Here is a 12,823-nt window from a genome sequence, read left to right as displayed (position 1 = left end):
CAATCACCCTTAAGAACATAAGAACGTAATGGCCCATCCAGTCCAACACTCTATGTCACACGGTGGCCAAAAACTCAGGTGCCATCAGGAGGTCCATCAGTGGGGCCAGGACACTAGACACCCTCCCATTGTGCCCCCCCCAAGCACCAAGAATACAGAGCATCACTGCCCCAGGCAGAGAGTTCCATCAATATGCTGTGGCTAATAGCCACTGATGGACCTCTTCTCCTTATGTTTATCCAATCCCCTCTTGAAGCTGGCTATAAGAACATAAGAGAAGCCATGTTGGATCAGGCCAATGGCCCATCCGGTCCAACACTCTGTGTCACACAGTGGCCAAAAACTCAGGTGCCATCAGGAGGTCCATCAGTGGGGCCAGGACACTAGAAAGCCTCCCATTGTGCACCCCCAAGCACCAAGAATACACAGCATCACTGTCCCAGACACTACTGTCCAACTGTCCAACAATACACTGTGTCTAATAGCCACTGATGGACCTTTACTTCATATGTTTATCCAACCCCCTCATGAAGCTGGCTTGTTGTGAACTCTTGAACCCTTGTGGGAAAGGTCTCTCTGACTGTCTTTAGAGATGGGCATGAGCCGGGAAAATGGTGGTTCATGTTGATATGTGATTTGTTCGACTGCTCGAACCTGTAGGTCATATTGGTTTGTGGTTCGTTTGATTTCTTGAACTAGTTCATGGTCCATTTGGTTCAGGAGGTATAGAACAGCCCCCTCATGATTTAGAGATTCCAAACTAACTGGGCTTCTTTAGCAGGCTGTCCTCCACCTGCCATCCAAGTTTGGTGATGATTGGCTTTGGAATGTCCAAGATATAGCCCCTCAAAGCAAGTGCCCCCAGGAAAGTTTGGCTTCAGCTCTCACGACAACTAATTCTTCTCTCTTTGCACTGCAAAGTGAAAGCAGGGTGTCTGTTCCCAAAAAGAAGAATGGGAGCTCTGGGATTGGCCAGGACACTAGAAACCCTCCCACTGTGCAACTGTGCAAACTATGGACGGCTGTTATGGATGTTTCTAGGGTTCCTGGAAGCCCACCTTGAGCATTTGCCTAGCAATTGACTGAAACAGTGCCAGGCAGTCTTGCAAACGAACCGCAAAAATGAAACAAATGATACATTGGGGTTGGGGAGGACACAGTTCCCCAAATCAGTTCTATAGAAGCACAGGTCAGCCCAATTAATTCATGAATCAAAAGTTATTCCATTGTCTCGCATTCCTGATTTTTTTACATTAAAATGAAAGCAGTAAAAATACTGCATTTTCTGTTAACACACGTTTCCATATGTATTTGAGTTTTATATAAGAACATAAGAGAAGCCATGTAGGATCAGGCCAACGGCCCATCCAGTCCAACACTCTGTGTCACATAAGAACATAAGAGAAGCCATGTTGGATCAGGCCAGTGGCCCACCCAGTCCAACACTCTGTGTCACATAAGAACATAAGAGAAGCCATGTTGGATCAGGCCAATGGCCCCTCCAGTCCAACACTCTGTGTCACATAAGAACATAAGAGAAGCCATGTTGGATCAGGCCAGTGGCCCACCCAGTCCAACACTCTGTGTCACATAAGAACATAAGAGAAGCCATGTTGAATCAGGCCAATGGCCCATCCAGTCCAACACTCTGTATCACACAGTGGCCAATAATTTATATATACACACACACACACACACATATATATATATATATACACACACACACACACATATATATATATACACATACACACACACACACACACACACACACACACATATATATATATATATATATATACACATACATATATATACACACTGTGGCTAATAGCCACTGATGGACCTCTGCTCCATATTTTTATCAACCCCCCTCTTGAAGCTGGCTATGCCTGTGGCTGCCACCACCTCCTGTGGCTGTGAATTCCACATATTAATCACCCTTTGGGTGAAGAAGTACCTCCTTTTATCCGTTCTAACCCGACTGCTCAGCAATTTCATCGAATGCCCATGAGTTCTTGTATTGTGAGAAAGGGAGAAAAGGACTTCTTTCTCTATCTTCTCCATTCCATGCATAATCTTGTAAACTTCTATCATGTCACCCCGCTATTGCTACAGCCTATAACTCAGGGTTGTCAAACTCAGGAAGGCCGGATCTGATACAAATGGGTCTTTGTGGGGCCAGGCCATGCGCGTAAGAAAATGTAATGTAAGGTAGTGGAGAGATAAACTTTATAAAGGACACAGATAAACACCATTTAAAAAAAACACCTTAAAATACAAACATGCTTAAAAGTCTTGCAATATTTTGTTTAAAATGGAATGGTGGGGAATAGTGGGATTTGGCAATGCAATTCCGATAATAAAACATCAAGAAAAAGCGCAAGGATCACAGCAGAAACTAAAAATATAAAATGCTTTCAGCCTGGGAAAACAATGAAATGACATTGCAAACTTCTCCCCATCTCCCTGGGGTCGACACAGATTGGTAATGGCTCTCCAGTGTAAAATCCCCCTTTGGCTGTGGGTTCCTAGGTTAGAGTACTCACTAGGTCCGGTCCATTCAGCAGAGACAAGTTGGCTCAAGGCATCAACCCTTTATTAGCAAGGACAGAACTCCAGGAAGCATAGAGACACTGAAAGTGAAACTGATCTGCACTCCATTGAAACACATGGCAGCCCAGACAAAGTTGGAAGGAAAATGTGTAATGGATTTTCCACTAAGATTTTTGGGCCCTATCTATCTGGGCACAGAGACCTTGATTGAAAATGCATTCCATGTTTTCCTTGCAGCTTTGCTTCTTGCTGCAGTCTGCAAGGACAAAGCAGGGAACTGAAAGAACAGGGAGCTTTGTCAGTCTTAGAGCTTCAAAGGGTGAGGACAGGAGGGGGAGGGAGAAAAGAGCTCCACAGCCTTGATTAAAGCCCTGGGTGGGCCTCTTCTGGCCCATGGCCTGGACATTTGACAACCCTGCTGTAACTCTTTCATTTCATAGCCTTTTGCCCTTACTGTTCCCATCTTTCTCCTCTGTAGCATATCTGGCAACTGAGGGTAATAATACTTCATGCAGCTAATGAATTAGATTCATGTCCACAATCCACAAAAGCATTTGTCATAAATCCTTCAGGTGCCAGGACACTCTCGCCATGAACATAATTCTCAGGCAGTTGTTCAGATGCCCTGTTCCCAAGCCATGTAGGGCTTTTGATGAAGACCAACCCATTCCTACAAGATGTATTTCTCCCTGCCTACATTGTCCGAATATATATATATATAGAGAGAGAGAGAGAGAGAGAGTTTACTCCTCTGCTGCACTGCTGGTGGAAAGTACAAGGCATCTTCTGTTCCATCATTCTTTCTTTCTTTCTTTCTTTCTTTCTTTCTTTCTTTCTTTCTTTCTTTCTTTCTTTCTTTCTTTCTTTCTTTCTTTCTTTCTTTCTTTCTTTTATATCCCGCCCTCTCCACCGAGGCGGGCTCAGGGTGGCTTACAACATAAAAACATAGAACAATAAAATTAATAAATATTAAAATACACATTCAATAATTTACAGTAGTTAAAACAATTAAGACAATTAAGACAAAGGAACAGAAAGAGTCTATTAATTTGGTGTTAATCTGATGGTGACGGGCTTCCTCCGAAGTTCTTAAATGCCAGTCAGTTGTATGCTAACCGGAAGAGGACAGTCTTGCAGGCCTTGCGGAACTGCCCAAGGTTCCGCAAGGCGCTCACTTCATCCGGTAACTGGTTCCACAAGCAGGGGGCTGTGATTGAAAAGGCCCTATCTGGTCAATTTCAGTCGGGCCTCCTTCGGCCCCGGGGATTACTAGCAGATTTTGTGATCCAGATCTAAGTACTCTCCGGGGAACATGTAGGGAGAGATGGTCCCTAAGGTAGATAGGTCCTAGGCCATAGAGGGCTTTAAAGGTAATAACCAGCACCTTGTAACGAACCCGGTATATTATCATGGCAATGTTCTAGAACTTTCATGGGTTTGTAACAGTTTGATGTTACTACTAAACAAGAGCGAGTCTCACAAACTGGAGATGATTCATGTTCTCAATGTGCACCTGAAAGTCAGGCAAGATCCAACCACCAGAGCCACCTAGAGGCCAATGGAAAGACCACAAGGAAGTCACTAAGATGATGCCTCCTGCTGTAGGTCCACAGTATGCAGAAACACCTTCTAAACAGGTTCTGAAGAAAAAAATCGCATCTGCGTCTTCCGCATCATGATAGCCCCTTGCTTGTGTCATCATAAATTGGTTACACCTTGATGGAAGTTGACACAGTTAGAAACATTGAGCTGGAAGGGACCTAACAATCCATCCAATTCAACTCCATGCACAAAAGAATCAGGGGAAAGGCAGTATCCAGTAGACCAGAGGTAGGGAAGCTTTTTTTCTGCCAGCGGTCATATGGATATTTATAACATCATTTGTGGGCCATAAAAAAATATCAACTTAAAAAACAGTGCTCCGCCGAGGGAGAATGATTCAGGCCAGCAAAATTAATGCAAATAATTGTGGTCTTTTTCTATTTGAAGTCATGTGGGGAGAGCCTAATCTGGTGCGCACACACAAACACACCGTCACCCTATGCAAATACATAGGTCCAGGACTTTTTTGTAGAAAAAACCCAGCAGGAACTCGGTAGAATATTAGACCACATCCCCTAATATTAGCATATTAGGTCACAGACTCATTAGCATATTAGGCCACACCATCTGAGATAATCAAGTGCAAATTGAACTGTGACAGTGATTTTTCCAGGCCCTGCAGCAATTCTGGCCGGCCATACAGGCCCCAGGGAGGCTGCTGCACAGTACATCTTTGCCCTGTGATCCCTCCCTGGGGAGGCTGCTGCACAGCGCGGTTGGGCCCCACAATCCTTGCTGGGCAGCCAGGCCCCAAGGAGGCTGCCACATGGCTCGGTTCGGCCCAGCAATCCTTGAGGGCCACACCAAGTGACCTCGAGGACCTTATACAGCCTCCGGGACAGAGGTTCCCACCGCTGCAGAAGGCAGTAAAATGATGTTGTTAACTGGACTGTTTAGAGCCTGAGGTTGGACTACTGTAATGCCCTCTACAGCTGCCCCTCTGCCGAACTTGGAAGTTGCAGCTAGTGCAGAATGTCACTGTCCGGCTGTTATTAGGGCTCCCAAGATGGGAGCACATTCGGCCGGGGCTCCGGGATCTGCACTGGCTGCCAATAATATACCGAGTCCAGTACAAGGTGCTGGTTATTACCTTTAAAGCCCTGTATGGCCTAGGACCTGCCTACCTTAGGGACCGTCTTTCCCCACATGTTCCCCAGAGAGTACTGAGATCGAGCTCTCAAAACCTGCTTGTAATCCCCGGGCCAAAGGAGGCCCGTCGGAAATCCACCAGGGACAGGGCCTTTTCGGTAATGGCTCCTTGCTGGTGGAACCAGCTGTCAGAAGAGGTGAGGGCCCTGCGGGACCTTGGGCAGTTCCGCAGGGCCTGTAAGACAGCCCTCTTCCGGCTGGCTTACAACTAACTGACAGTGGAAACTTTATGGAAGGTTGCAGTGTAGCATTTTGGCAGATCGTTTGTTCTATATGTTTTCTATTTTACTGTTTTAAATTGTTGCAAATTGATGTATTTTTAAAACCAAACTCTATGTTAGATTTTATATGTTGTGAGCCGCCCTGAGCCGCTTCGGTGGGAAGGGCGGGATATAAATTGAAATAAACAAAACAAACAAATTGCAAGAAACAAAACATTATGGAATCATGGGATTGCTGCATGTAACTAAGGTTTTGAATAATCTAAATTGGAGATTTCAGGTTTTCACGGCTGGTAGAGTCTTTCGGGATCAAGTGCCGTGTTCTACACGGCACTTTCTCCAGTAGAACACGGCACTTGATCCCGAAAGACTCTACAAACCCTAATAATGTAAATTGGAATGTGTTAATCTTAGAGTCCTTGACTGCTTTTAACTTGTAAATTGCTGTAATTGCAATGGCCAATGGCTTTACGCAATATATATATATATATATATATATATATATATATATATATATATATATATATTTTACTGAACTGAACTCCATGCACAATGCAGGAAATTCACAACTTCCCCTCCTCTCCCTTTCCCCGGCAAGGTCTGCTGTATGCTCAGAGGAAGGCAAAAAGAAAAAGAAAGCCTCCAAGATGTCTGGGCCGATCTCACTTGGAGAAAAATTCCTTCCTACTCCCCAAATGGTGATAAGCATTACCCTGGGCATATAAGAAAGGTCTAGGAGAACTAAGCATTGGTTCATCCCTTCCTGTCCTCCTTCTCGTGATCTGCCTAATGTCCAGTGGTCACCTAGCCTCTGCATAAAAACCTGGAGGCAGGGGACCCCCTATTCCAGTTTGGTGTAGTGGTGTAGTGGAGTAGTGGTGTAGTGGAGAGCCAGTTTGGTGTAGTGGTTAAGTGTGCGGACTCTTATCTGGGAGAACTGGGTTTGATTCCCCACTCCTCCACTTGCACCTGCTGGAATGGCCTTGGGTCAGCCATAGCTCTGGCAGAGGTTGTCCTTGAAAGGGCAGCTGCTGTGAGAGCCCTCTCCAGCCCCACCCACCTCACAGGGTGTCTGTTGTGGGGGAGGAAGGGAAAGGAGATTGTGAGCCGTTCTGAGACTCTTGGGAGTGGAGGGCGGGATATAAATCCAATATCTTCATCTACATCACAGGGTGTCTGTTGTGGGGGAGGAAGGGAAAGGAGATTGTGAGCCGTTCTGAGACTCTTGGGAGTGGAGGGCGGGATATAAATCCAATATCTTCATCTACCTCACAGGGTGTCTGTTGTGGGGGGGGGAAGGTAAAGGAGATTGTAAGCCGCTCTGAGACTCTTCGGAGTGGAGGGCGGGATATAAATCCAATATCTTCATCTTCTTCTTCTTCTATTCCGGAGGGCCCCAGCCAACCGGCATGGAGCAGTTCCCCCTGGGGGGATCCCCGCCCCCCCCCCAAGAGCTCTGTCACCGTGCACTGTGTCCTGCACAATGACGTCACCCAAATGTGATGTTGTCATGCCAGGGACGTCACGCTGGGGATGCTCTAGGACTTGTGGTAAAACTCTATGGTACCCTAGACTTTTATCATGAATCCTAGAGCATCCCCAGCATGATGACGATGATGATGATGATAATAATAACAACAATAATAAATTTTTATTTATACTCCGCTCTCCCCGCCGAGGCAGTCTCAGGGCGGCTTACAAGACATGTCATAGACCATGTTATAACAATAAAAACAAAATAATACAATTAAATAACATGGTATAAACCATGTTATACAATAGAACAATAAAACAAGATAATACAATTAAATACAATTCATAAGTTAAGCATTAAATAAATAATCTAAAAGCAGTGTAACTTAATGGTGCTACAATCTCAGTTTGTACAAGATGGCTTGATGTTACTACTAGATTCCATCTGAGAAGGCTAGTTGGAAGAGGGCGGTTTTGCAAGCCCTACGGAACTGGTTAAGATCCCGTAGGGCCCGCACCTGATGCTCTAGGACTCACAGTAAAACTCTGTGGTACCATAGAGTTTTACTGCGAGTCCTAGAGCATCCCTGATGTGACATCCCCAGGGCGCTGATGTCACTTCCAGGTGCCATCATTGCGCCGTGTGTGCTATGCACACATGGACAGCTACAGGGGTTCCTCAGTAGAGGGACTTGGTAACCCTAAGAGGGCTCTCTCTTGTTGGTTTATTTAATCATTCCTGTACTATTACTAGAAGAAGAAGAAGATATTGGATTTATATCCCGCCCTCCACTCCGAAGAGTCTCAGAGCGGCTCACAATCTCCTTTCCCTTCCTCTCCCACAACAGACACCCTGTGAGGTGGGTGGGGTTGAAAGGGCTCTCCCAGCAGCTGCCCTTTCAAGGACAACCTCTGCCAGAGCTATGGCTGACCCAAGGCCATGCTAGCAGGTGCAAGTGGAGGAGTGGGGAATCAAACCCGGGTTCTTCCAGATAAGAGTCTGCACACTTAACCACTACACCAAACTGGCTCTCCACTCAAGTAGAGAAACTGGCTAGAAGGGAAGGATGGAGAGGTTGCCATCAGGCTGGATTTTGTCGCTTCCAACAACCCTGTCCCCGAGCTCCTGTTCAGGGAAACCACCAGTTCTGTGCCACACCACAAATCGCCCAAATCTTTTTTTTTTTTTTTTTTGCCTCATCGGTACTCGGTTGCCAAAGCTTCATATCATTAGCTGCTTGGGCAATGAGCCTTAATCCCAACCAATGATTCACTTCTGTTTGAAGTGCTGCCATTCAGCATGAGTGGTTTGGGGAAGGACGCTTAGCCGATAAGCCATTGACAGGTTCCGGCAGCCCACTGCAAAACCCAGTAGGGCTCTTGCCAAAGAGCTTCAAAGAGCTCTTCTGCGTTTGCAGGGATTCCGCCCAACCACCCTCCCTTCCTGTGGGGTGTAATTACCCTCATTTTTTTTTGCCTGCCTCGTGGTGGTTGTGACACCGGCAGTAAATGCTTCCCCTCCTCAGTAAGCTGGAATTGTCATGCCAATCATGGCTTCGCGACTCCATCACTGTTTGTCTTTTCTCAGGTCTCGGGCTGCTACTCCACATACGGAAAGCTAATTTGATCTCAAAGTGCTATTTGGAATTGAATGGAAGTATGACATTCTCGAGGTTATGGGTGGGTGGATTTCCTTCATATATGAACATATGAAGCTGCCTTCTTCTGAGTCAGACCCTCGGTCGATCAAAGTCAGTTTTGTCTACTCAGACTGGCAGCGGCTCTTCAGGGTCTCAAGCTGAGGTTTTTCACACCTACTTACCTGGGCCCCTTTTTAGTTGGAGATGCCAGGGATTGAACCTGGGACCTTCTGCTTACCAAGCAGATGTTCTACCACTGACCCACCATTCCTCATGAACATATATGAAAATATGAAGCTGCCTTATACTGAATCAGACCTTGGGTCCATCAAAGTCAGTCTTGTCTACTCAGACTGGCAGCAGCTCTCCAGGGTCTCAAGCTGAGGTTTATCACATCTATTTGCCTGGATCCTTTTTAGTTGGAGATGTTGGGGATTGAACCTGGGACCTTCTGCTTACTAAGCAGATGATCTGTTACTGAGCCACCATCCCTCCCCTAACTGGCAGTGGCTCTCCAGGGTCCCAAGCTGAAGTTTTTCACACCTCTTTGCTTGGTCCCTTTTTAGTTGGAGATGCTGGGGATTGAACCTGGGACCTTCTGCTTACCAAGCAGATGATCTACTACTGAGCCACCATCCCTCCCCTAACTGGCAGTGGCTCTCCAGGGTCCCAAGCTGAAGTTTTTCACGCCTCTTTGCTTGGTCCCTTTTTAGTTGGAGTTGCTGGGGATTGAACCTGGGACCTTCTGCTTACCAAGCAGATGATCTACTACTGAGCCACCATCCCTCCCCTAACTGGCAGTGGCTCTCCAGGCTCCCAAGCTGAGGTTTTTCATGCCTCTTTGCCTGGTCCCTTTTTAGTTGGAGATGCTGGGGATTGAACCTGGGACCTTCTGCTTACCAAACAGATGCTCTACCACTGAGCCACCATTGTGCCCTCCTTCTTTTTCTCCTGCTATGGTTCCCAAATTTTAATTTAGTTTTTTTTAAATTTATATCCTGCCCTATCCCACAAGCGAGGATATATACAATCACGTGAAGACTGCTTTTTTGTTGTTGTTCTACGTGATGCCAGTTAGAATCATAGACTTGGAAGGAACCTCCAATCTAGTCCAATGCCCTGCGCGATGCAGGAAATTCACAAGTACCTCCCCTCCCCATACACATACATCCCCAGGGGCCCCTGCTCCATGCCCAGAAGATGGCAAAAACCTCCAGGATCCCTGGCAAAACTGGAGAAAAATTGCTGTTTGAACCCAAAGTGGCAATCGGTTTTTCCCTGGAAATGTAAGAAAGGGCTATGAGATCACATGAAGCTTCCTTATACTAAGAACATAAGAGAAGTCATGTTGGATCAGGCCAGTGGCCCATTCAGTCCAACACTCTGTGTCACACAGTGGCCAAAAACCCCCAGCTGCCATCAGGAGGTCCGTCAGTGGGGCCAGGACACTAGAAGTCCTCACACTGTTGCCCCTCCCAAGCACCAATAATACAGAGCATCACTTGCCCCAGACAGAGAGTTCCAACAATACGCTATGGCTAATAGCCACGGACCTCTGTTCCAGATGTTTATCTAATCCCCTCTTGAAGCTGGCTATGCCTGTAGCTGCCACCACCATCACCACCTACTAAGTCAGACCCTTGGTCCATCAGGGTTCGTATTGTCTACTTAGACCGGCAGCTGTTCTCCAGGGACTCAGGCAGGGGTCTTTCCATCACTTAACACCTGGTCCATTCAGCTGGAGCTACCGGGGATTGAACCTGTCACCTTCTGAATGCCAAGCCGATGCTCTACTGCAGGGCCATGGCCTCCCCTCCTCCACCATCCCAGTTCAATGCGTTAAATTTCGAGGATTAGTTCTTCCATTGGCTCAGGCACTGTCTGGCAATTTGACATCTGTGCTTTTTATTTCCCCCGTCTCCCCTGCGGCACTGCACCTGTAGGTGGTGAAAACGCTGCCAGAAAATAATCTCGATCTCAGTGTAAGACTGAAAGAGAACATTTATTCTTTTATGGGAATCCCCATAGGGAAGAGGGTGGGGAAGAAACTTGGCAACACCGTATGTACAATCACTCAAAGACTGCTTTTCTGGAATGTTTGAAAGGCTGAAGCTAGTACATTAAGTTTAACAAAAAATGAAAGAAGAGGAATCTTAGTGTGTCAGTTCCAGTTTGAAAAGGAGAGCAGCTAAAGCTACAGAGGAATCCAGATTAATTTCACAAGCACCTAATCTTGTTCTATCAATACTCAGCATACCATGACATTTGTTGCGGTTGATTTCCTTTGGCCTGTCATATTTGACAGATATTATTAGAAACTCTTGAGCAGCTGAGATATAATTGCATTTCACGTCTAATAAACTAGGGAGAAGAAGAAGAAGATATTGGATTTATATCCCATCCTGTACTCTGAATCTCAGAGCAGTCACAATCTCCTTCACCTTCTCCCCCCTCCCACAACAGACACCCTGTAAGGTAGGTGGGGCTGAGAGAGCTTTTACAGCAGCTGTCCTTTCAAGGACAACTCCTGTGAAAGCTATGGCGGACCCAAGGCCATTCCAACAAGTGCGAGGAGTGGGGAATCAAACCCAGTTCTCCCAGATAAGAGTCCGCACATTTAACCACTACAGCTCAGTTTGGAACCCATGAGGACTCCCGGGGAAGGGAAATCATAGAATCATAGAGTTGGAAGGGACCTCCAGGGTCATCTAGTCCAACCCCCTGAACAATGCAGGAAACTCACAAACACCTCCCCGTAAATTCACAGGATCTTCATTGCTGTCAGATGACCATCTAGCCTCTCTTTAAAAACCTCCAAGGAAGGAGAGCCCACCAACTCCCGAGGAAGCCCGTTCCACTGAAAAGTCGCTCGAACGGTCACACTGTTGACTCATGTTCAACGTTTGATCCACTAAGACCCCTAGATCCTTTTTGCACAGACTGCTGCTAAGACAAGTCTCCCCCATCCTATAGCCATGCATTGGATTTTTCCTACCTAAATGCAGAACTTGACATTTATCCAAGTTAAAATTCATTTCATTGGTTTTAGCCCAGTTTTCCAACCTGTCAAGGTCATCCTGTATTCTGTTTCTGTGTCCTTCTCACTCGCTCTCTCTCTCTCTCTCTCTCTCTCTCTCACACACACACACACACCTGTTCTTGCCTTTTTTTGCTTGCCCAAGCATTTTTTCCTTGCTTTGCTCTGGCTTCTTCCTACATCGTCCACCCTTCCAGTCCCCTTGCTCGATAACTGTACCCTCTGGGTTAGGATTACCATTCCCTAGGTGGGGGCAGGGGATTCCCTCTTTCACGGGCTCCTGCCTGCTGGTGGCCAGCTGGTCAGTGGGAGGAAATTCCTGCCCCCCCCCCAAACAGTGATGTCATGCCCAACGTGCTGATGTCACCTGGAAGTGATATAATCATGTTGGTGACATTGGGGGGCATAAAACTCTGGTTTGGGGGCAAAATTCTACAATTTGAGGGCATTTTTTTACCATAGAGTTTTGCCCCCAAATCAGAGCATTGACCCTGACCTCATTGGTGTGTCTATGTCACTTTCTGCATTCCCCCGTGCCCTGGTTTGCCGAAATATAGGCCTTAACTCAGTGACCCTACCTTACATTTTGGATTTTTTTCCCCCAGTTCAGAGTGGAGGCACTCATGAGTTTTAGACATATTTGATCGTTATATAAAATACATGGCTCTATACAGATGAAGAGGACTTTGAATGGTTCCATTGCATTGCATTACATTTGTTCACAGTTTTAACTTTCTTCTTTCCACAGCCAGAGCCAGTTTGGTGTAGTGGTTAACTGTGCGGACTCTTATCTGGGAGAACCGGGTTTGATTCCCCACTCCTCCACTTGCACCTGCTGGAATGGCCTTGGGTCAGCCATAGCTCTGGCAGAGGTTGTCCTTGAAAGGGCAGCTGCTGTGAGAGCCCTCTTGGCCCCACCCACCTCACAGGGTGTCTGTTGTGGGGGAGGAAGGGAAAGGAGATTGTGAGCCGCTCTGAGACTCTTCGGAGTGGAGGGCGGGATATAAATCCAATATCTTCATCTACCTCACAGGGTGTCTGTTGTGGGAGAGGAAGGTAAAGGAGATTGTGAGCCACTCTGAGACTCTTTGGAGTGGAGGGCGGGATATAAATCCAATATCTTCTTCTTCTTCTTCTATTTCATC

This window comes from Heteronotia binoei, chromosome 1 (genome assembly GCF_032191835.1).
Source record: "Heteronotia binoei isolate CCM8104 ecotype False Entrance Well chromosome 1, APGP_CSIRO_Hbin_v1, whole genome shotgun sequence".
Classification (NCBI taxonomy): Eukaryota; Metazoa; Chordata; class Lepidosauria; order Squamata; family Gekkonidae; genus Heteronotia; species Heteronotia binoei.
This window is presented reverse-complemented; position numbering follows the sequence as displayed.